This window comes from Astatotilapia calliptera, chromosome 7 (assembly GCF_964374335.1).
Source record: "Astatotilapia calliptera chromosome 7, fAstCal68.1, whole genome shotgun sequence".
In the NCBI taxonomy this organism is placed as follows: Eukaryota; Metazoa; Chordata; class Actinopteri; order Cichliformes; family Cichlidae; genus Astatotilapia; species Astatotilapia calliptera.
Genome location: NC_137428.1, coordinates 39,454,737 through 39,478,788, shown reverse-complemented (window position 1 = coordinate 39,478,788; position 24,052 = coordinate 39,454,737). Strand labels below are relative to the sequence as shown.

General features: G+C 40.3%; 2 long non-coding RNA genes across 2 annotated transcripts; one reads left to right on the top strand and one right to left on the bottom strand.

Moving 5' to 3' along the window:
* Nucleotides 1-216: 216 nt before the first annotated feature.
* Nucleotides 217-23,355, top strand: LOC145429704 (uncharacterized). The gene is made up of 3 exons (XR_013909980.1): nucleotides 217-506; nucleotides 22,782-22,958; nucleotides 23,044-23,355. It is a non-coding gene; the product is annotated as an uncharacterized LOC145429704 (long non-coding RNA).
* On the bottom strand, nucleotides 5,580-12,817 carry LOC145429703 (uncharacterized). The gene is made up of 2 exons (XR_013909979.1): nucleotides 7,715-12,817; nucleotides 5,580-7,683 (listed from the first exon to the last, which is right to left on the bottom strand). It is a non-coding gene; the product is annotated as an uncharacterized LOC145429703 (long non-coding RNA).
* Nucleotides 23,356-24,052: the final 697 nt, after the last annotated feature.

Sequence of the window (24,052 nt, the reverse complement as noted above, 5' to 3'; positions counted from 1 at the left end):
ATTTTATCTCATGGTGTAAGGGATAAATTCACAATCAGAACTAATGTGGCAAATCTACCCCAAAAAACAGCCTCATTATCAGAAAAGGAAAAGAAAGTGAAGAGGCAGAATAACAAAACCTCAGATGGGGGGGGGGGGGGGGGGGGGGGGCTAGAGGGGCTTGAGCACCCGCCCCTTTCCTGGTGGGTTCCCAAAGTGCCCTTTTGTTGAGGCAACTTTAAAAAAAAAAATTATTATTATTATTTTTTTTATGTGTGTGTGCGTGCGGAGTCCTGTCTGTGCCCCTCAACAATAATATTTAACTATTAATCACAGTTTTGCTAAATAAAAGGATCTGGCTTGCATCAGTCACATGATCACATTTAACCAATGATCGCCCTTGACGGCAGAACGCGCTGGTTACGAGCCGGGAACGAGCTCACAAAGAGCACGCGCATTTTTAGCCGTCCGGAGCTGTAGGAGAAACACAAGTTAACTCAGAGAAACAGACTGATGCTACAAAACCAGTAAGTAGGTGTACAGCGTACACTGTAGTGTATAGCACCCAGGAGTATCAGCTTATTACGTACACGTTGGTAAGCTGTCTTGTTGCAACTGACGAACTGAAACAAACGAACGTGCTGTGTGTGCAACAGCGCGACAAACATTACCTGTCCTTTTATTAACTGCACAAGTAGTGCTGGTCATAGCTGCTGGCTACCTGTGTAAGGCTGTCATGGGTCTGTAGCTCTGTCACCGTTTTAGGGAACATATTTAGTTTTAAAGTAAGTTTCCGGGCTTTTCCTGCCTTTCTGGAGGGATTATATTTCACTAAAAAACGATCTAATATGCATGTCCACATAATAATTATTATAATTATAATATATTAAAACACAAGCTGTATTTTAAAGAACATAAATTAAGAAGCAGATTATATTAGATTTATATTCTAGATAAGACAAAATTTGGATTTTACAGCAGTAAAATGATTGTATCTCTACAGTTTAAAAATGTAATAAGCTTTGCCCTGCACAGAGTGGATAGTGAAACAAATGGAATCATCATAAATACATTATTTCATATTTATTACTTCCCCCTCCTCATTGCTTTATTATTGTAGCTCTAGTAATAAATAATTTAAAAAAAAGATTCTGGATCAGCACCATGATGCCCATAGTATATACAGTATTCTGAAGATCTAAAATGTCAGTGTGTGTGCATGCATGTGTGTGTTTTATTTAGATGGAATTAAAAAAAAAAAAATTACTCATGATATAACATTGCCCAGACATGGCTGGTAAGGACATGAGGAGGAAACAGTAGGAGCTGTGTGAGGCTACTAAAGGCAGTGCTATAACATTTTTCTGTCATCATTTAGATTAAGTGCAAGAGTTGTTAGGTGTGGATAATTAGATTGTAGTTTATTGCAATAGCAAGTTGTGCCTTGTTCTCAGATAGACAGCAAGTGGAGAGTGATATATGAAATGATGGGATGGAAGGAAGAAGAGAAGCAAAGAGTGAATCACAGGCAGAGCCTAAATTATTTCTCACAGTTTTTTGTTGCCTTATGGTTCCAAGCGCTGTCACCAATCTTTGCATTTTGTTATTATCTCATGACACTTGTTTAATCAGCTACCATCTCTCCTATGAACTTTTTAATGTCTACAGTCTCAGATCAACACAGCCCTGCCCTTCCCATATTAGATTCTTGATGAATGTGTGTTGTTGTTATTCAGCCTGGTTCAATGTGCCCCTTTTTAACTTTGAGCACCCGCCCCTTTAAACCTCTCTGCACGGCCCTGGATTAATGTGATGGAGAGACATTCAGTTGGTGTTATCCTAACGATTCATAGGTACTGTACCTACAGATGTGTAATACAAACAGGTCACCAACAACCCAATCTAGGTTTGTAGTTTGGTTTAGGTTTACTCCCACAGATTGTTGACTGTTGGTAACACAATGTGAAGAAAACAAGTTATGACCAAAATGAGATAAAGCTGAAAGCCTCTTCGTTCTTTATGTGAAGCGCAAAACATATATGTGTGTAAATAGATTGAGGTCTTTTAGGAGGTGTGTTATTTGGTTAGTGATATTTCAAGTTATCCTTCAAAGTTTCTTTGATGTTTTTGTCCAGATATCGATGATTTCAGAGTGTTATCATCCTCCTGTAGGGGCCACCCGTTTGATGTGCAAAAAACCTGCATGTGTTTTACCGTAAAGCGTGTCTGGTTCTTCATTATGGCAAAACTCCACAGTTAAACTGGTGTCAGTAAGCTCCTGGGCCCTATTTCAGGAAGCCGGTTTAGAAAACTCAGAGTGAAAAACGATACTCAGGGTTGAGTAACCCCGAACTGTCCAACTCGGAATATTCGGTTTCAGAAAGGCTGATAACAATTAGTTCAATCAACGCGGAGTTGCTTTAACCCCAAGTTAAGCGCGCGCACGAGGATACATAAAGCCCTGATCAGTGGAGCACAGATTAAGCGAGTCACCATGGAGACGGAGGGAAAGAAGGCGCGGTCAATGTATTTTACAGCGCTTGAGACCGAAATTCTGATGGCAGTATAGGGCTTTGGAGCGTGATGTCACGGGGGTGGGCGATAACATGCAAATTTTGCGGAAAAAAAGTAACACAGCCTCAGCTGCAAAAGAAAGGGAGCATGCATGGCAAAACATGGCCGACAGAGTCAATGCATGAGTGTTAATTTAAACATTGATCTAGGGATTTCCACCCATTTAACACGTTATTTTATTATATTTTATTTTATTTTTTATTTCATACATTTGATTTTGTGATGTGATTTGAGCGCAGGTGCAACCCAACAGGCCCCAAACGTTCCTGGCAGCAAGTAAAAATGAAATATAAAAATATAGTCCAAACAGGTAAGGTGTAATTGTATTATGAGCCATAGTGCTTGGTCTGTTTGTCCTATATAAATCAATTGCAGTTAGAGGCTACATTAATTTCCCCTCTGTAAGCACTTATTGAAATTATCTGAGCACATTACAAGTACATATTTGCTTACTCTGTATGCTCAAATGTGACCCGTTATAGCCAACAGAAAAAAAGCGGAGGCCTGAAAAACAGGTGGGGGTCCTCCACCACCACCACTCACAGAGGCTGAGCAGTTGGCTTCCACATTTCTGATAATGTTGGCAGCATCACATATGATCTTCACAGTGCAGAGAACACAAATTAGCATCCATTACTATAATGAAATAATTTGTTAGTTTGAAATGTTACAGGGAACTATGTACCTGCACATTAATGCTGTGGAAAGACTTCCTGTTCACATAGTCTCCTTCATTTACTGAAGGAGCAATGATTGGAATGTGAGTGCCATCTATACAGCCAATCACGCCTGGGAACCCTGAAAATAAATGTAAAATTTAAGTAGTAGTTCAAGTATCACCACATCATGAATTAAGTTTTGTTCATCCTGATACCTGCAATTTTGTGGCATCCCTCTTTGATAAATCTTGTGGGTCTATGACCGGGGAACACCACAAACGAGTACAGGAGACGTTTCAGTGCAACTGTAACATTCCTGACTGCCCGACAGACGGTAGCCTTGGAAACGTGCTCAGCGTCACCAATATTATACAGAAAGCTCCCGTTTGCAAAAAACCGAAGTGCAATACAAATAATATGTAGAGAACTGAGAGGATGTCCGCGATGTGTCACATGAGCAATATTAGGCCTGAGGATGTTATTCAAATAAATTATAGATTGTGCTGAAAAACGGTAACGTTCACACAGGAAATCATCAGGAAATGATAAAATGTCCAAACGCGCTCTAATCACTCTCTCCCGGCGGAGAGCTCTGCGGAGAATTTGGGCTTCAACATCTACTGGCTCTTCAAGGAAGGGACACGCCATGTCTGACACTTCCTACCCTAACTTTCTCCTAAAGAGGCGGAGAAAGTTAGGGTTAGTTGAAGTAAACCTGCTAGGGGGCAGGTTAGCTTCACGGAGTGTGTTGTCATAGTAACTCGCTCAGAATTAATCTAAACTCGCTTTGTGAAACCGAAAACCCAGAGTTTTCGTTAACTCAGGGTATACTTACTCAGATTTTGCTCTAAACCGGCTTCCTGAAATAGGGCCCTGGCCTTCTTGACTTTAAAGCGGAACAGGTGTCAGTCAGGGCATTTAGTTGTGTAGAGGAAAAAGATGTTACCTTAAAAACAAACTCAATGTTTTGGTGAAATTCCCAGAAAAAGGGTTCATTAATTTTTGTTCATTGTTAATTGGAAACCAGGGAGAAAACTGTGAAATTATATCTAAACATCACCATAACTACTTCCAAAAAAATTTAAATCTTTGTGTAACATGTCTATTTTTACGAATAATCTAGATTTATCTCAGAAACAACAAGTTTGGAGCGCATTTCCAATCTTCTGCTGTGAGCTTTCATATCATTTAAACAGATTGAGAAAGATTATCACATCATTGTTTTATGAAACCATTATTTCCACCAGTGTTTCTGTGGATCTGTAATTAAATAGCTGATGTGCTTAAAAATGCTTCAGTTTAACGGAGGACACAATAACATCAAGTTACAGAGTAGTGATGGGTTGGTCGCGGACGAAATGGCTCTTAGAGCCGGATCTTTGAAGTGAACGATGCGAGCCGGCTCCTTATTGGGAGCCGTGGGTTTTTTTTCTTTCTTTCTCTCTTTCTTCTTCCCCTCTCTTTCACTTTTTTTTCGCTTCACGCAGCAAGTCACCCTTGTGTTTGCGCTGAGCAGAGACGGCAAACAGAGCCTTGCGTTTGCGCCCCTCCCCCCTCTGCTCAGCGCTGAGCTGAGGGGGCAGGGCGGTAGTTACACTTGCAACAGCCGTAGCACACAACAAGAGCAGGAGGGAGAGGGAAAGAAAGACAGCCGGGAACAAGAGACAACATCGTCACATTGGAAAGGTACAGTAAAGAAAATGAGTAACACCAAGAAAAGTAGCAAAGTCTGGAACCATTTCAATCTTATTGACAAAACAAATGCAGAGTGTAGAGTCTACAAGAAAATAATAATAATAATAATGGATTGGATTGATATAGCGCTTTTCAAGGCACCCAAAGCGCTTTACAATGCCACTATTCATTCACTCTCACATTCACACACTGGTGGAGGCAGCTACAGTTGTAGCCACAGCTGCCCTGGGGCAGACTGACAGAAGCGAGGCTGCCATATCGTGCCATCGGCCCCTCTGGCCATCACCAGTAGGCGGTAGGGTAAAGTGTCTTGCCCAAGGACACAACAACCAGGACAGAGAGTCCGGGGATTGAACCGGCGACCTTCCGGTTACAGATACGCTTCCCAACCCCCTGAGCCATGAAAAGGATATCATATAGAGCCGGCTCCACAAACAACATGCACAGGCACCTAAGAACTGTCCACCCATCAGTGCAATGGGAAGATAAAACACAGTCAGTTGAGTGTGATATTAATATTTCTAAATGCCAACCTTTCCCTTAATTAAAGATCTGGGCGTTCTTGGCCCCCCTTTTCCCCCCATATCTTATTGCGTTGTGGTTTTGTTAAGATTCAATATTGAGGAAGGGTACAAGAGGTGATCGAAGAATAACCACACCGATCCGGCCGGGTGAAGTCAAACGATGATTTTAATGAATACACGCGTGGGAAGACACTCTGTACGCAGACAGCCAGTAGTCTTCAACTTAATCAAAGCATGAACAGATATTTTATAGCATCAGGGTTTGTTTACTGACGCCCCTTCATACGTCACAGACACATTTTATACATAGATCAGATCAACATCATCATGACTTTTCACCCAGAAAATCATCTCCTATTTTCATGGCTTGGTACTTTCCGTTCTTATCTTAAAATGAATTGTTCCTCTTTCTTGTCGAGACAACAAGAAACGGTTCCTCTTTTACCGAGACAATTTTGTAGTTACAGCCAAACATAACTAACCTCTTCCTCTAAATAAATCTAATTTAAAGTGTGTGTGTGTGTGTGTGTTGACCTCACATGCTCTTTCTCAATTCACCTGTTGCACTTCTGACCTTTTACCAGACCAGAAGCTCACTGAGACTATGTGTATGTCTTCTACTAAATAAATGTTTTAATCAAGAACCTCTACTAAAACCTTAATATAAAATGATAAAGCTATCTGTTACATTGTTAAAGCCTCGTCTTAGCCTGCGGCTCAAAATAACTTCCTGCTTCTTTCTGCATACAACTTCCTGTCAGCCTGCAACTCAGTCTTTCTGAAAGAGACACTGTCTAAACCTTGGAATGCAATATCCATGCTGCAAATTATATTATTAATGCAATAACAATTATTTAACAATAGCAGTAAAATAATTTCCCTCCTCGACACTCCCCCTTTTGACCTCTGAAAACCAGAGGTCACAATACATTGTGTCCTCACGCAGACCCTTCTCTGGTGGTCTCGAACCTCGAGATCTCCAGGATCCTCGCCCCTCCTGTGGTCGCCGAGATCAGTCTTCTGCAAAGGAAACAAAACACCTTTTCTTGCATCTCCCTAACTTATCCTATCTGGGACTCTTTAATTAAAAGCATGATCCTAATTATGCTCTTAACTTATTGACTTGTATTTATGTATACTCTTCAACGTTACTCATCACTTTAAACTCTTTGAGCCCTGCTTTCACGTCCAGTTGCTCGCTCTATTTTCCCTTATCTGATCATCAACATCCTGTGCACAAATTGTCGCTGCTGCAAGTTAATCTACTCCAAAAGAAAACAACCACTTTAATCAATTAAGTTCAAGCATATAAGCAATTACTCCTGTATACATTTCATCATAGCTAAATGCTGCCTTGAAACAACTCCTATGTGTTAACACTAACTTCATTTTAAAACCTCACATTTCCTATGTTATCACCTGTTTCGGTATAGCCTTTTTATTTCATTTTGCTCCTTTTAATGTAACAATACCTCCTAATTCTAGTTTATCAGACTTAACCAAAATATATGCTTTCCTTCCTCTTTGGTCCTTCTTTAAGTTCAGTTAAAAGCTAAATGAATTTAAGGCCTTTTGCCTGGAATCAATACTGTCATGTGTGTTTCTTAACTCTGTGTCTGTAAGCGTGTGCAATCCTTCATGAACTCATATTATCCTCACAGTAGATTGGCTAATCATAGCGCTAGCCAAAGGCTCGTGACCCTCCAGAGACAAATTTGAGCCACAACTCCTTTAAAAGCACAAAATGCAATATGTATAAAAATCATTTCTATTTATAAGCTCCCCCTTTTATCCTAAAAATACCTCCTATGTAATATCTGTATGTGTAAGCCTACATTATAACCACTTCTTCTAAAGATCAAAAAATCAAACCTGTTCTACCCCTTCAACCCTCACTAATTTTCCCTCTAAGATTTATTCACAGCTTTGAAAAACCGGCATTGTATCTTCTAAACAGGATTCATGGTCCTGGGCCATGTTGGCCCAGCATTCTTGGTTCCTTGTATTTTCGCTCCTTATTTAGGCCAGGTTTTCTGAGGTGTCCTGTTGTGGTGTTCCCTAAGTGTTTTTTCCCTTTGTGACTCTTACCCCCTTGTGCCCCTCTGTCTATTTATGAGCTCTCGTCTCTCTTTGTGTTTATTCCATGTTTCCCCCAGCCTGTTATGTCTGTGTTCTCCCCGTGCTCTGGGTGTATTTAAGTTGTGTCTTCTGATATTGTAGTTCCTGGTTCGTCTATATTGTTTCCCCTCGGTCTCCCTGCGTCTCTTGTGTATTTCCCCGGACCTCCCTGCATCCTCGTTTCTGGTTTGTGTTATTAGCTTACCCAGTTTTCCGGTTTCTTGTTTTTCCACCAGTGCTGTTTTGTGCCCACCGTTGTAAATAAATATTCACCTGCACCAGAGCTGCCGCCTTTTGGGTCCTTTTCTACAACTCCACACGGCTTGCCTCGCAAACCGTGACAAGTTCACTTTTAATCCTTTAACCTTAACTTAAAAATACCAGTTTCAGTTTTACCATATCCAAATGATCAAAAACCCAAAAGGTCCTAAAATGATCCTAAATTATTAAGCAATTAAATTATTAAACCCTAAACCCCCCTTTATCTTGATACATTTCATGTGTCAAGATACTATACAAAACTTAAAACTGCTCAGTTTTCCCCACTCATGATCCAATCTATGTCATAAAAATAAACTTAAAACAGAACAGTTATCAGTCATGTGTTTCTACAATTAATGGTAACTGAGTTACATCAAAAAATATTTCCCCTTTAGCATTTGGCATTCTCCCAACAATATACTATAATCTCATAATCTAACCCCACCTAATAAAACAAAACAGAAATTTTCTCTGGTAAAAACAAATTGTTTGTCCACATTTATTCACCCTCACATTCACTCACATGCAGTCACACCATATATTTGCTGATAGTGGAGCTTCCCGCACGATCAGATACTCCACCCTCAGCAAAATGAGCTCAGTCATTTTTATTTTCCATAGGGAAATATTTCTTTATGCTTTTGGACTGGATTGACTCGCATAAAATCCTTTTTACAGGGACTTACGACCTTGATCAGTCCCCACAGGTAGCTCTCCTCAGCCAATTGTAATCTGGAAAGCCCCCTTATATTTGCTCCTCCCGAGAACTTTCAGCGCCGTTATTCACTGTTGCAGGCCTGCTTAAAACAGAAATGAAAAAAAAAATAGAGCTGATTGTTAGCTCATAAAAACAAAACAAAATCACCTGACAGGTTTTCTTTAAGTGCACTGTTACAAAATAATGGGCCCAATTTAGACATGTCCATGTTTCCTAAAACTCCCTCTATTAAAAACAAAAATAACAACAACAACCTACCTGACAGAATCAACCCATCACCACAACAACCTTAAACACACAAATCTTGCCACCACATAATTTCACCTCCTCAATACACCAAAAGTCTCATTAAAACCACTCAATTTGCACACAAAAATCACCCCCTTATGCTCTATAACATACTTCAATTCAGCATAAACCCCCTTACGACATCATATAATCACTAAACTATAAATTTCCTACCCCAATCTGCACTTCTCGTCTCTGCTATGCTTCCTCTTCCTGAAAGTCACAGTCACACACACACTCCAGCTAATTTGCATACTGAGTCATCTCTCAAGAAGCTGTAACAACAGAAACATATGTTTAAACATTCCCAACTCATTAAATCATTTTATTTCTTCCAACAGTGATCACTAGTGTTGATCACTCAGTACGAGAGCACTCCTAAGTCACTCTTTTTTAAAACTACTTTAATCCCTTTTTCGTTTTCATAACTCCCTTTGTCATATGGCTTATTCTATTCCTCAATTACAAACTCAAATGTATTTTATTAAACATTCACACCCTTGTATCATTCATACAAAATAGCAAGCTGTTCTTCATTGCCTATGTTTGTGTTCTTAGCTAGGTTTAATCAGTGTCTATGCATTAAACTCCATGAGCTTGTCTTGTCTTGTCTTTATAAGTTTAATGCATTTTCTGTTTGTGTGTGTGAATTTGCATATGGTGCTTTTACAGTGTGTCAGACTCCTTCATAATTTTGCCTTTAAACAGTCAATTTTCTCCTCCCCAAATTTACTAACCCAAATTCTGATTTCCTACCTTAAATAGCAGCATTCCTTGTCCTCAGCCAGAAGGTAGGGCTCCACTTGCCACTTTCCACCTCCACCCTAGCCCAGCGGTCTTACCCGTCAGGTCCGAGAGTATTCGTGACTGTGCCTGCCTTAGGTTGTCCCAGGGTTTCGAGGTGGGATCTTACCCGTCATGGGCTATCCAGCCTTCCATACTCGCCTGATACGGGGCCCAAGTGGGCAGGGGAGGGAACACACTGGCTCTGGGAATTAAAGGAATGTAAGCTGCTTCCTTCATTGCATCTTATGTTAAACTATCTCTATAATAAGCTATCTCAATTCTGACTCCTTCCTAGAATAATTTCACATATGGCACTTTGTGTATGTGTGTTTTCTATTCATTAATGTAATTGTCAGTTATTTTCTCTCTTCATTTTACTTTATTTATCTGTTTGTTTGTAACGTTCTACTTTAGTTCTACTAAACCTTGATGTAAAAAACAATACTCCCTTATTTCACGCACACACTCTGCATTTTGCCTACGCACACACTTCTCTCTCAGACTTCCTCTGTTCACACATCACCTTGCACTCACTCTACTATCAACTTTCATAGTGTTATTATTATTTAGTATTTTGTACACCTCACACAGAATCATTCAAATCGAGTACTCACAGCATTCACATCACAACCTTCAACTTTCACTTTCGATCCTGCAAGACGCAGAGATGGACATCTCCTTCACCTAACATAAAACTAAATTACCATATCAACATACAATTACTGAAATTCAAACTCAAATACACCATCTGTTTTAATAAAGTCAAAGAGTAAACAGGTGTACCAAGTGTATGTACTTATGTGTTTTAAACTGAAAGAAAAAGAAACTCAAAACTCTCATAACATCACTCATGCATCTCTTAAATTAAAAACACTTTCAAACTTTAAAACCTCCTACTTTACATCACCAAAGAAATACCTCTCACACCTTCATTCATCATTCAAAACCTTCTAGTCACCGCATTCACACTTAAACTGTGACTAGAGTTGAAGAATATAACTCAAAACACAATTTCCTAAGAGTATTTTAGACATGCTTGTCATAATCAAAAAAGCAAGTAAAAAACAAACAAACAAAAAATTGAAACCTCCATTAATTCTCACCGCACACACAAGAAATTGAAAAAATAAAACCCACCAGCAACTAATGCTGGAGAAAAGTTACTACTGAAAGTGATGTGTTAGTCTTAAGTATATACAGTGCACTCAATATATTTATATATCTACATCCAAACTCAGTCAGTTACTATGCATCCCCTACGGCAACTCAAAACTTTATTTATAGTCCTTTACTAAACATAAATGGCATTTTAAACACACACTCTACAATGTTTGCAGCAGTATTTGTAAAACCAACTGTGGCTTAAACAGTTCACTGCTTACTCATTTGCATTTTCACTCACACACACACCTCCAAAAATAGCAGCAGGCAGTCAGTGCATTACTGACTCGACACACAGAGATCTCTTATTACAAAGACGTCTTATATTTACAACTACTGTCAGATCTGTCAGCTTTAGCGCCTAACCAATTTCGACAAATTTAAAATAACCGCCCACCAATTAACCAGTATCAAGACTTTAACTGTTTCTGGCCTCATTTCTAAAATCCCTAACTCAATTTAAAAGCGTCAACCAACCCAAACTTTTTTGAAGTTTTAGGTTAAAGTTACACGCCCGAAGTCCACTTCTGCTGGCCAAAAAAGCGCAGATACCGTTGCAAACGGTAAGGAGATTCTAACTCCTAGTTATTCTGGAGTGCCCCAAACTCCACAGTGACCAACTGACTATCCCTCTTCGAGGACAATGTCTAAGCGTCCTTGACATTGGCAAGCGTTACCTCTGAGCACTGCGCTTCCTAGCAGACTCGAACTGCCGTTCTAGAATAATTTATAATACTTTGAAACAACAATCAACACCCGAAACAAGTGTATAACTGAGGCAGGTGCAACCTAGTGGCCAATTTGACCGCTCAGGTCCACTCTTATGACCAAATTTGGACTCTAACCAACACAATAACCAATTCCCTACCAACTACTTGAGACTCTAACTCAATTTCTTTGGGACTTCAACCCATTATTTAAACTTTTCTTATCAGACTCTTAACTACTTTCATTTCTTCTTAGCAGAACTCTAACTGCTTCAACTCATGAGATTTTCATCAAAATCAAAACAGACATCCACCAGTAACTTCAGTGAGTAGACTTAAATTTTATCATGTCCAATTTGGCACACTTTGGAAATAATTCAACAGGTAGTGCCTTACCTTTTGGATAAGCCGGCTTATGCCCACTCACTTAGACCACTGGAATTCACGTCTGCCCGTCAGACCACCCAAGACCCCGGATTTCTCCGTCCAAACCTCCAACTCTCCTTCCCCAATAACCGGACGAAGCCCCCAAATGTTAAGATTCAATATTGAGGAAGGGTACAAGAGGTGATCGAAGAATAACCACACCGATCCGGCCGGGTGAAGTCAAACGATGATTTTAATGAATACACGCGTGGGAAGACACTCTGTACGCAGACAGCCAGTAGTCTTCAACTTAATCAAAGCATGAACAGATATTTTATAGCATCAGGGTTTGTTTACTGACGCCCCTTCATACGTCACAGACACATTTTATACATAGATCAGATCAACATCATCATGACTTTTCACCCAGAAAATCATCTCCTATTTTCATGGCTTGGTACTTTCCGTTCTTATCTTAAAATGAATTGTTCCTCTTTCTTGTCGAGACAACAAGAAACGGTTCCTCTTTTACCGAGACAATTTTGTAGTTACAGCCAAACATAACTAACCTCTTCCTCTAAATAAATCTAATTTAAAGTGTGTGTGTGTGTGTGTGTTGACCTCACATGCTCTTTCTCAATTCACCTGTTGCACTTCTGACCTTTTACCAGACCAGAAGCTCACTGAGACTATGTGTATGTCTTCTACTAAATAAATGTTTTAATCAAGAACCTCTACTAAAACCTTAATATAAAATGATAAAGCTATCTGTTACATTGTTAAAGCCTCGTCTTAGCCTGCGGCTCAAAATAACTTCCTGCTTCTTTCTGCATACAACTTCCTGTCAGCCTGCAACTCAGTCTTTCTGAAAGAGACACTGTCTAAACCTTGGAATGCAATATCCATGCTGCAAATTATATTATTAATGCAATAACAATTATTTAACAATAGCAGTAAAATAATTTCCCTCCTCGACAGTTTGCAGTGTTTTGTATTGTTTCACTTTAAATTTGTTTAAAAGGAAAAAATTTAAGTAGTTAAAAGTTGAAATCTATGAAATGTAAATAGTTGGTTTTTGTATTTTATAATTTATTTATTACATTTTATGTGGAGTGAATAAATAAAAGTATATTTACAGTGGCCCCTAGAAACAAAGCACGTACACACTCCAAAACACAACAGAAGTGCTCCAGGATGCTAGGGGCCGTGTTGAGCTTTTGTTACCTAGTGGCTACACAAGCCAGGAAGTACCAACAATCGGATTGGGTGTGTGGTAGTAACAGGTAAATTAAATTTTTTTAAATTATTTGAATATATATATATATATATATATATATATATATATATATATATATATATGATTGTTTGTGTATTAATACAAAAACAATAGACATATGCATTCGATTTTGTAATTTAAGTGATCTAGGTAGCTCTGTTTTGGAAGTTCAGTTAGAGATGTGTTTTGGAGTTTGTACGTGTTTCGTCTCTAGGGGCCCCCATAAATATTTATATATAAACATACATAAAGAAAACCACGTTTTTTTACATTACTAATTCCTTTTGTGCATAATTTTATATTATTATTTTTTTATTGCCACTTCCCCTGCCAGTGGCGGACTCCCTCAGACATCAGTGCGTTGGTGGTTCTTTGTGTCTGGGGATGGGCGTCCAGGTACACACCGGCTCACTCCTTGGCGGCCGCTTATCGGGGCCTGGAGCCTGGGGCTCGCTCGGGCCACTTCGGAGGTGGGGTGCCCCCGGCCTCTCGGCCTGGGGCTCGGTCACTCAGGCACGGCTGGCTGCCGGCGGAGCTCACGGGCGCGTCACTGCAACTCCCCCTGGCTTCTGCTCCGCGGCTGCTGAGTGAGCCCTCATCTGGGACTCTCCTCAGCTCTTTCTGGGACAGTGGCGCGGCTGCCCCTCTGTTGGTCTTCCTTGGTCTCTTGTGTTCTGGGGGCCTCTGGATGTCTGGAGTTTTGATCTCCTCCATACCTGCTTCATGCCCTGGAGGATGGGGCTGTGGCCACACCTTCGAGCAGATTATTACATGAAGGAACCTTTTAAAAAAAAAACAAGCGCGTCCATGCTCACAGGTGTACACACGGGTGATCACACCCACAAACTACACCCTTTTGGCTGCTACCTCAAAGCACACTGTGTTCTGTTGATCTTATGTGCTGCACAATAATGTTTAATATTTAGTATTTACTGTCATATTCCCATATATCATTGTGATGTTGTTTATTCTATTACTCTTGTTCTCTTCTGCTTGTTTTCTTTTTTCTTTCTCAGCAGGTGATCCAGGTGATTGATAGATGCATTTTTTTTCTGCCCATTCTGTTGGTTTTTGTCTTTTGCCCTTCTCCCCCGTCCCTCTTCTCAGCTGTTTCTCTTTCCCTCTTTCTTTCTCCCCTTCTTTCCCCCAGTCAAGTCTGTCCCGTATTCAGTAAGTGAAAATAAAATAAACAATAAAAGGTGAATCCAATGGACCATTACGGCAAGGCTGGGATGGTCAATTTGGTAAAGTAAATCCGTTGGGCATCTTTCTTTGCCTTTAGACAATAATTCTGATGGCAAAAGAGCCAAACGGGACAGGCAAAAGAAAAAAAAAAGAAGAAATAAAAGCATTTCCCACACCAAAAAAAAAAAAAAAAAAAAAGATATTATTGTTAATAATAAATTAATTAAAGCAACAAAACAACCTGAAGAGCTGGAAATCCCATCACTATTACAGAGACACAGATGCTCAGTTTTAATAAACTAAGAAAGTGTGATCTCAGGGGATTATGAACAACAAATGTGTCATCAGTACAAAAGCAACTGTTTACACAATCCTTCTCATGTGTCACTCTGAATATATTACATAACCAAGCATTTCATTGCACAAGATATTTCTCTTAAACTTAAACGTGGTGTCTCCAGACAGAGACTGAATCACTGCACTCTGACATGCAAGCCCTAACAATGGGACACCAAAGGACTTCTCAATACACCAAAGTACAGGGTGGGCCATTTATATGGATACACCATAATAACATGGGAATGGTTGGTGATATTAAAGTCCTGTTTGTGGCACATTAGTATATGTGAGGGGGCAAACTCCTCAAGATGGGTGGTGACCATGGTGGCCATTTAGAAGTCGGCCATCTTGGATACAACTTTTGTTTTTTCAATAGGAAGAGGGCCATGTGACACATCAAACTTATTGGTAATGTCACAAGAAAAACAATGGTGTGCTTGGTTTCAACGTAACTTTATGGGACTCCGACAGCACAGTCGCACTGGTGTTCAGCACAAGATACCTACGGTGTTCAAGAGGAACTACCATGGCTGCAGAGCCTGAAAAGCAGAACGACTGAAGATGAAAAGATTTTGTCCTGCTTTCCCATCAGTAGTGACTGGTAACATCAGATCACTGGTAAATAAGATGGACGAGATTGCGATGCTAACAAGGACAGAGAAAGTTTTCAGAGAATGCTGTGTTATGTATTTCACGGAGACATTGCTGCATAAAAACATCCCGGATCAGGTGGTGGATCTAAACGGATTTACGTGGGTGAGAGCAGACAGGGACCCTGGCAGCAGGGCAGCTTTATGTCTACAACCATTGATGTTCCCCCAGTAAGGTTAAGGTGTGTAATAAACACATTGAACTGTTAGTATTATTATTTATAATATTTACTGCAAGAGTTTTCCCTTCCCATAATCATCATTGTTTACGTCGCCGCTGATGCTAACATGGCGCAGGCGTATGACATCATCAGCTCTGCAACAGTGGACCTCCTGAATCGAAGCCCGTCCACGTTTGTGGCGGTAACGGACGATTTTTACCACACAACCCTCTCCACTGTTCTATCTACGTTCAAGCAATATGTGGACTGCAAAACAAGAGACAATAAAACAATACACAATACACCAGGAAAAAGAGCTTTCAGAAACAGTATCAAAGAACAGTTGAAACTGGTGCAGAAGGAGCTGAATGCCAAGATTGCAGAGGGAAAAGAGTCCTACAGAAGGAAGCTGGAAAGCAAACTGCAAGAAAACAATACCAGGAAGGTGTGGAATGGAATGCGGGCCATTACTGGCCTGAGACAAAAGAGAGGTGTTGGGATGGTTGGGGAAGTCTCCTGCCCCCTCAGCAGATGACATCAAAAGGGAACTGTGCAGACTCCACTCTAGTAAAGCTGCTGGCCCTGATGGTGTCAGTCCACGGGCCCTCAGGTGTTGTGCTGCCCAGCTGTCTGAATTTCTACGGATCTTTAACGTTAATGTGAAACTGTAGCCCCATCACTCTGGAAGACATGCTGCCTGGTTCCTTTCCCCAAAAACATCAACCCGTTGATCCCCAGTGACTAAAGGCCAGTGGCTCTGACTTCACACGTCATGAAGACGATCGAGAGACTCATCCTGAAACACCTGCATCTGGGAGTGGAGCCTTGGCTTGCCCCTACAGTTTGCTTATTGACCCCGTATCGGTGTGGAAGATGCCATCATCTACCTGCTGAACCAGGCTTATTCTCACCTGGACATTGTTGGGAGCACTGTGAGGGTCATGTTCTTTGACTTCTCTCGTGCTTATAACACATTCTGATCATCACTGCTGAGGAATAAGCTCACGGAAATGCAGGTGGATGGCCCACTGGTAGCTTGGATTACAGACTATTTAACAAATCGACCACAGCACAACATCCTGAGCGGCAAGGGGGCACCCCAGGGGACTGCCCTATCACCCTTCCTCTTCACCCTCTACACGTCTGATTTCAGGTACAAGTCTCAGTCATGTCATCTACAGAAATTCTCTGATGACTCTGCCGTTGTGGGCTGTATCAGGGATGGTGGTGGACAGCTTTGTTGAGTGGTGAGTTAAACCATTTACAATTTAACATCACAAAGACAAAGGAACTGATCATGAACTTTAGGAAGCATGCTCCTCCTCCTACCCCTGTCACCATCAGAGGAGTTGTCGTGGACGTTGCAGAGGACTACGGTACCTGGGCACAATGACTGTCAACTAGACTGCAACATGTGATGTTTTTTCCTGACCTGTTGGGGGAGGTTCAGAAACAGCGGAAACCAGGTAAAACAGCAGCTCCTTGAACTAAAAATAAAATTTGGACCGATCTTCTCAGGAACGATGAGGATTTTCCCTCAACAGGCATCTGTTCCACACACCAGCGGAGGTGGAAGAATTCATACGGAGAAACGGACAACAAAATGACAGATAAACTCACATTGACTCCAGGTTATTGCAACATCTGAAAGGTGCAGTTTTGATGAATGATCTCACTTCAGAGCAAACAATATGCTGTGGCCATAGATGTACAGTTATAATACAGGCGGCCTTAGACACGTTACATTCAACTAATTTTATTCTGATAAATGTTAGTTAGCCACTGTTTTCAGTTAATATGATTGGAGTGAAGTTTAAACCTTTAAGTCAACAACAGGATGTTTTTTCTGCTCCTTGTAACAGACCAGCAGTGTAACCAAGTTGTAATGAGGACGGGAGGGAGAAATACAAGATTTCCACATGTTGGAAAGCCTAGGATTGTTTTTTTGTTTATAAGAGTTCATTGTTTTCAAGGTGCAGTGTTTTTCTAGTTGTAATTTCAAGCTCTTAGAGTTAAGATAAAAAGCAGTCAGGGTTAAGTTACATGGGGCATTAACTGAATGAGCAGTGACTCCAATCTTGAACTAATCTCCTGGAATGTAAGAGGCCTGAGGAAATTAAGTAATGAATAGACTCAAACAATATCACCCACTCACATGTAGGTGTGTTTATTCAAAAAACACACCTACATGTGAGTGAAATCACTCGGCCTAGGTGTTTTCAGGCTCCTTCTCTTTACACAATACTTATTCATGAATCCTTATGTGTATAAAATCAATTAAGCAAAGTTCACCAAAACAACACAATCTATTGATCGTTACAGGTAAAATACAGCATTGCCAAATCATGGAAATCCATTACCAGACCACATCTGAAAGCCTGTTTGTCTATGTTGTCCTTACTTTTATGATTATTGGTACTCTGCCTTTGAAAAGATGTGGGGAAACCTTTTGTTGTTTTTGAAATATAAAGAAATGATGAACAAACGTAATCATGGTCATTTCATTTATATGGGAGATGTATTTTTGGTATTTCTATGGAAAACTCAAGGAACCCACATACACATGATTGCTTAATAAAAAGTAAGAAATGGACTTCTTGACATTAAACTACCCAAGATTGACGAGGAGACTGTTTATTACTGCAGTCAAATTAGCTGATCTACTCTGAATGTTTTGACTAAATTTGTTGCTCTGATGTTACAGTTTTAAAACATATTGCCTCAGTGCATTTTACCTGTCTATTTGGCACCTTGTGTGTATGTATATATCCATATATGGTTAAAGCAAATCCATAAACACATTTTTGGAATTTAAAAAAAAGTGAGAGTGAACAAATGTTTTGGCCGTCGTAGCTACATTACCTTAGCTCAGATATTTGCCAGGCATTCAATCTAACTGCCTCTCACTCAGTTGGTCGCAGTGTTGGCAGTAAAAGGACATTTTGTTATTGTAAAGTAAGGCAGCACAACAACAAAATTACTTTAGCATGTGCAAGACATACTCCACTATATTACATGGATTATAAAAGTATTATATTGCACAAGATAGAAATACTATATATAACATAGCTTAGCTGTAAAATATATAAATACCCTGAAACAAAATATTTTGGCAGTGTATTGAACTTATTCTTTTTGGAAATTTGCTGGATGAATTTGCAGTAGGGCTGCTCGATTATGGCAAAAATGATAATCACGATTATTTTCACTGAAATTGAGATCACGATTATTTGACGATATTTATTTAACCCTTTAAGATCTACCATAGAACCAAGTCCGCCAGAGCTTATATTATTATTTTTTTTTACATGCTGTAGTGCCATTTGTGGGAGCATTTCAAGTTGCTATACATCAATACAACTGTTATAGCCCATATTTTAAAAATGTGTATGTATTAAGTCCATAGTAACTACATTAATTGCAAAAAAGTGCAATAAACTACAAAAAAATTGAAAATCGTTTTTGTTTTGTTTTTTTTACATATATTTCTACTTGGAGAAATTTAAGAGGTTTATCCCTCAAAACTTTAAATACAAAAAAATTGCAAAAAATAGTTTACAACAACAGGAAATTTATTTTGAGTGTCTTCATAGTTTTATTTTTGGAGATACAGCAATTTTTATATACTGCAGGAAAAACAAAAATTTGCAAAGAATGTGCATGTGCATCAAAATAAACTATTTCCAGCAGTGCAATTCGAGTTCTAAGGCCTATAAGTAAAAAAACTACATTTTCCGCGAAAATGACGTCACTTGCGATAGTTTGCGTTGACGTCTTTTTCAATGTGGGAAGTGTTAAGAACAGCTGATCAGATCGGCAAAGCGTGTTTCTGGAATATTATGTTTTTGTTCCTGCAAGCGCTTTTTATGCAATTTTTGCAAAGCTATATGTGGAAGGAAACCGTGACCTAGGACAAGCTGATGGCATAAGATGTAAGTACAACTCCTCCGGTTTCATATGGAAAAAATTTTATTGTGCTAGCTTAGCGGTTCAGGTTCTACAGGGATTTAAAAATAGTTATACAAAACGAGCATGCTGCTCTGACCGGCTTTAAAGGGTTAACAATAACAATGTATTGAATAATGACTTTAAAAAATAATATAAAATAGTGTGCAAATACTGATAACAGTGCAAATGTTTGCAATATAAGAAATAAATGAAAAATTTAAACTTTGCAGTGTTGCTCTGTGGTGCAGCTACGACACCATAGCAAAGTTTACACACTGTGTCTACTTGATCCACGTCTGACTCCGCGAACCCATAATGTTTCCACACCACTGAAGTTTTTTTTTTTTTTACCTCTCTTTTCAACCAACGGCAGTCCACTCCTCTCCAAATAACTTCTGCTTAGCTTCCCGAGCTTCCCTCGGGTCCTCTTAATTGTTGTGACGGGTGTTCGGAATGCAGAGCGGTGCGCTTGATTTGCCACACGGAGCAGCGCGAGAGTAAAGCATGAGGGAGGGACTAATAATCGGCTCAGTCATTTTTAATGATCGTTGAAAGCCCAGATCGTAATCGTGATTAAAATTCGATTAATTGAGCAGCCCTAATTTGCAGCATTAATTTTGTTTTTGAATTAAACTCAATTTTAAACTAAAGAAGCTTGGAAGAGTTGGCCGGAATTGAAACAGGCAGAACTAATGCAAGCGCTACATTAAAAACATAATTTCATAAAAGAAAAATGAAAACGCGGATTCTATCAGTGTCAAAGTGCCTGCTGATAAGTGGTCAATAAATGTTTGTTTTCTTTGTATTATTTTTGGGCCTTTACCTCAATAAAATAAAGCGCCTTGATGCAACTGTTGTTATTTTGGCGTTGTATACAGTATATAAAATTGAAAAAATTGAAACTGAATAATGAGATTTTATCATATCCTTCCTGTAAAAGTTTAAGACCTGTACCGCGAAGCAGGATTGGTCTTATCCAGGTAACTTCATGAATAACCCTGGGTTTTCTCCACTATGAAGGTTTTTAACTTCTTACCAGTGTACACCACCATGCAAAATTAAGCTCCTAACATAATGAATAATAAGTTCTCTGGAAAACAGTGTCACCATTCCTGGGTGGTCTCTCAGACATCTGTGCAGAGGGTAAGCAGGTTTTTTAATACTGTGTAATGTGTTTGTGTTACACTCATCAGTGATGAATAGAGATTTTAAGTGTGCCTTATAGTGTGGAAAATACAGTACATCTTTTGTCACGGTTAGTGAAGCAACCGCATGGACAGAAGAGAAAGCAGACCCAAGTGCCAAGCTGTGAGTGAATTTATTTAGTGAAACTAAACTAACTTTAGTTTAGACTTTAGACTAACAAAACCTAAACTGGGATAAACTAACAAAAGAACACGAGGAAAGTAGTAATCGTCACAAAAACCTGAACAAGGAGCCTGAGACATAGACACCAGGGATGAGACACAGCAGATTGCACACAGGCGAACCAGCAAAAAACAACACAGGGCTTAAATACACAGAATGATAACAAGGGAAATGAGGTAGAGGAAGAGAGCACAGGGAGTTTTTAAACATGATGAGACCAAGGGGAATTCAAACAGGTTTGATTTTCTTGCAACCATACGACTGCTGATTGGGAGCTGGACATGAGGTGTTAATTGCTTCTCATTACCCCATGTTTACTACACGATGCAGGACACACGATTAAGGCGAAACTCAGGCCGGTCCCCCCAAACACAGTGTGCCCAGCTTAAGAACTCTAAATAACGCTGAAACCAAAAGACTGGAAATTATAAATAATGAACTCAAAAGAATGTATAATGATTCAAAATACAAAACCCTGGCTCACTGAACCAGAACCGTGACACCGTTGGTGGCTTTAAAAAGCAAGTGTCAAAGTACACTTACACTAAAATTTGCTTAAAGGAGGTGAAGGTGAGAAGTAACAAATGACTTTGTTACTGTACTTAAGTGCAGTACTTAAGCAGAATTCTCAAGTATGTGGGGGTTTTTTTTCTGACTGCTTTTTATTTTTATTCCCTGCATTATTAAACAAATATTTGTACTTCCAACTCCTTATGTTTTCTAAATTGGCTCGTTTAACATATATTTGAGGGAAGTTATTATTTTGTCACTGTAAGCCTTCAAACATCAAATCACTTTGAGCCTAAATGGTAACACATGAAAGGAAATCCTCTGTGTGTTAATCACTCGGGATTAGGGATGGGTATCGTTTAGGTTTTATCCGATACCAGTACCAAACCGGCACTTTTGAAACGGTGCCGGTGCTTAAACGGCGCTCGAACCGGTGCTTAAAGAATGGAGAACACACACTTTGTCCTAAAACCTCTCATGTTCAGCTGTTTTTTTGTAAAAAGATAACAATGTTAGCCTTTTCTGCAGCTATAGGGGATTTATGGCATCACTCTTGGCTGGAAGCGGTGCTTAAACAATGGGGAAAAAAACCCACAAACTTTGCCCAAAAACCTCTCATGTTTAACTGTTTCCCTCTTTTTCTTTGGTCACTTTAGCCTTTTTGGCCAGGGTGAAGGGAGTATCTGCCATCAAACAAGAAGACAGCCGCATGTAACTACGACAGTGTTTGCTAGTTCACCTTACCTGCATTAATTTAATAACGTGGTTAGAGTACACAACAAACAACATTAAGCTACTCACCCAGAGAAGAACAGCTGTTTTGCCGTCATCATCCGTCATCATTTCTGCTACACTGGCAGGGCTAGGGGCCAGGACTCTACTCTTCGGGTTCTTGGGGGATGTTGCTAACTCCGGGTCTGATAACAGGCACCACACCCGCAGTAGATGTGCTCGGTGTGAGGTCTCGCAGAAAGCTATCAAATACGGTGCATTTCTCGGCTTTAAAAAAAAAAACCCGCAATGCGTCGCCAGGTGTTTCATCAGATTTGAGGTGTTACCTCCTTTGCACAGTATCACCTTAAAGCACTTGTTGCAGGCTGCTGAGTTTGCATCTTTGGCTGTGAAGTACAGCCAGACTTTTGACAGCTTAGCCTCCTTTGGGCATTTTTAATCTGTAGCTCTGCTCTAAAAGAACGTACGTACCTGGACCCGCCTACTATCCTCGGAAAGGTAAAATGATTGGCTAGAATTGTCATGGTCCGGGTGTGTGCCAGTGTGTCTCCCTCCGAGCCGGCGTCTCCACCCCGGGGAGGGGCCTCAGTGTTTTTGCTGATCGCTTACACCTGTGGGTAATTTAGCCGGGGACTCTTAAGGCCAGCGTACTCAATCTCTCTTCGCCAGATTCTCTGCTAACATCAGTCAGTGCAGGCCACCACCATCATTCCCTATTTATTTTGTGAATCACCTTGCCTCACTGTATGTTTGTTTTTTGTGCGCCTCTCTCTCAGTTACACCCAACTGTCAACCCCTGTCGAAGAGCACCTATTTGGATGCTGGACCATCTGGCAGTCCCACAGGCTATACCCGAATTATCTACCTGCCTCTCTGCCTCCACGCCAGGAGTTTTTTGGATTTCACACCCGGACTACTCACCCCTCTACGTCATCTTCGACCTCCTTTGGCAAGTACGCAGTACGAAGAAGGATTCTGAACCAGCAACATATTCATATGTCTCCTTATCCGTATCTGAACATCTGCACTCTGTTACAGTGACCCCGACCTTTTCCTGGATCGAATGTGACTTGCTTTCCAGTCCAATCCCCGGAATAGCTGTCCTCTCTGACCCGGACCAGATCATTACTTAGTTTCAGTGGTGGAACGTCGTACTTGTCCACTCTCACCTTTTTGTTTATGAATATTTTTGGAAACATTAAACATTATTTTTAAAATCTACTTACGAGCTGTTCGGCGTCCTGCGTTTGAGTCCTGTCACTCGTCCAAAACGGTCTCGGCCGTAACAAGAATTCAAAGTGTGTGACATCTCAGGAAAAAAAAGCACAGAAATAAAGCAACGAAATGTGAGCTGCTTTTCGGTCTGGTTACTACCGTTTATGTCAGAACCGGTGCCATTACCAGTACCCATCCCTACTCGGAATGTTTGTTTGTTTTTTCTTTGCTTCTTTTTCTGGCACAGCACTTGAATGACTGCAGGAGTCTGAAAGTTAGGTACTCTGCCTTACTGCAGACAAGTGAACATCAAGATGTAACATGTCTTAGCAGGTCATTTCAAACGTTTCTATCAGTTTTCTCTAGCTAAAGGTCCAGCTGCTGTTTTCACAGGGAGAGAAAAGAAAGAGCTATCTTCACTCAGAGGTGGAGAAAGATACAATATGTGTGTGTGTGTACACATATTTTACAAATTAAATAGAGTAAACAATATATAAAATATACAGAGTGAGACATGTGCAAAACAGTGGCATTACTGTACAGTATGGAGTGCATAATGTTAAAGTTCCAGTAGTGAAGGTGAGGTGTCTATGACGTGTTCAGCAGTCTGATGGCCTGGTGGACGAAGCTGTCTCTCAGTCTGCTGGTACGGGACCGGATGCTGCAGAACCTCCTTCCTGATGGAAGCAGTCTGAACAGTTTATGGCTGGGGTGACTGGAGTCCTTGATGATCCTCCCCGCTTTCCTCAGGCACCGCTTCCTGTAGATGTCTTGGAGGGAGGGAAGCTCACCTCCAATTATCCGTTCAGAGCACCGCACTACTCGCTGGAGA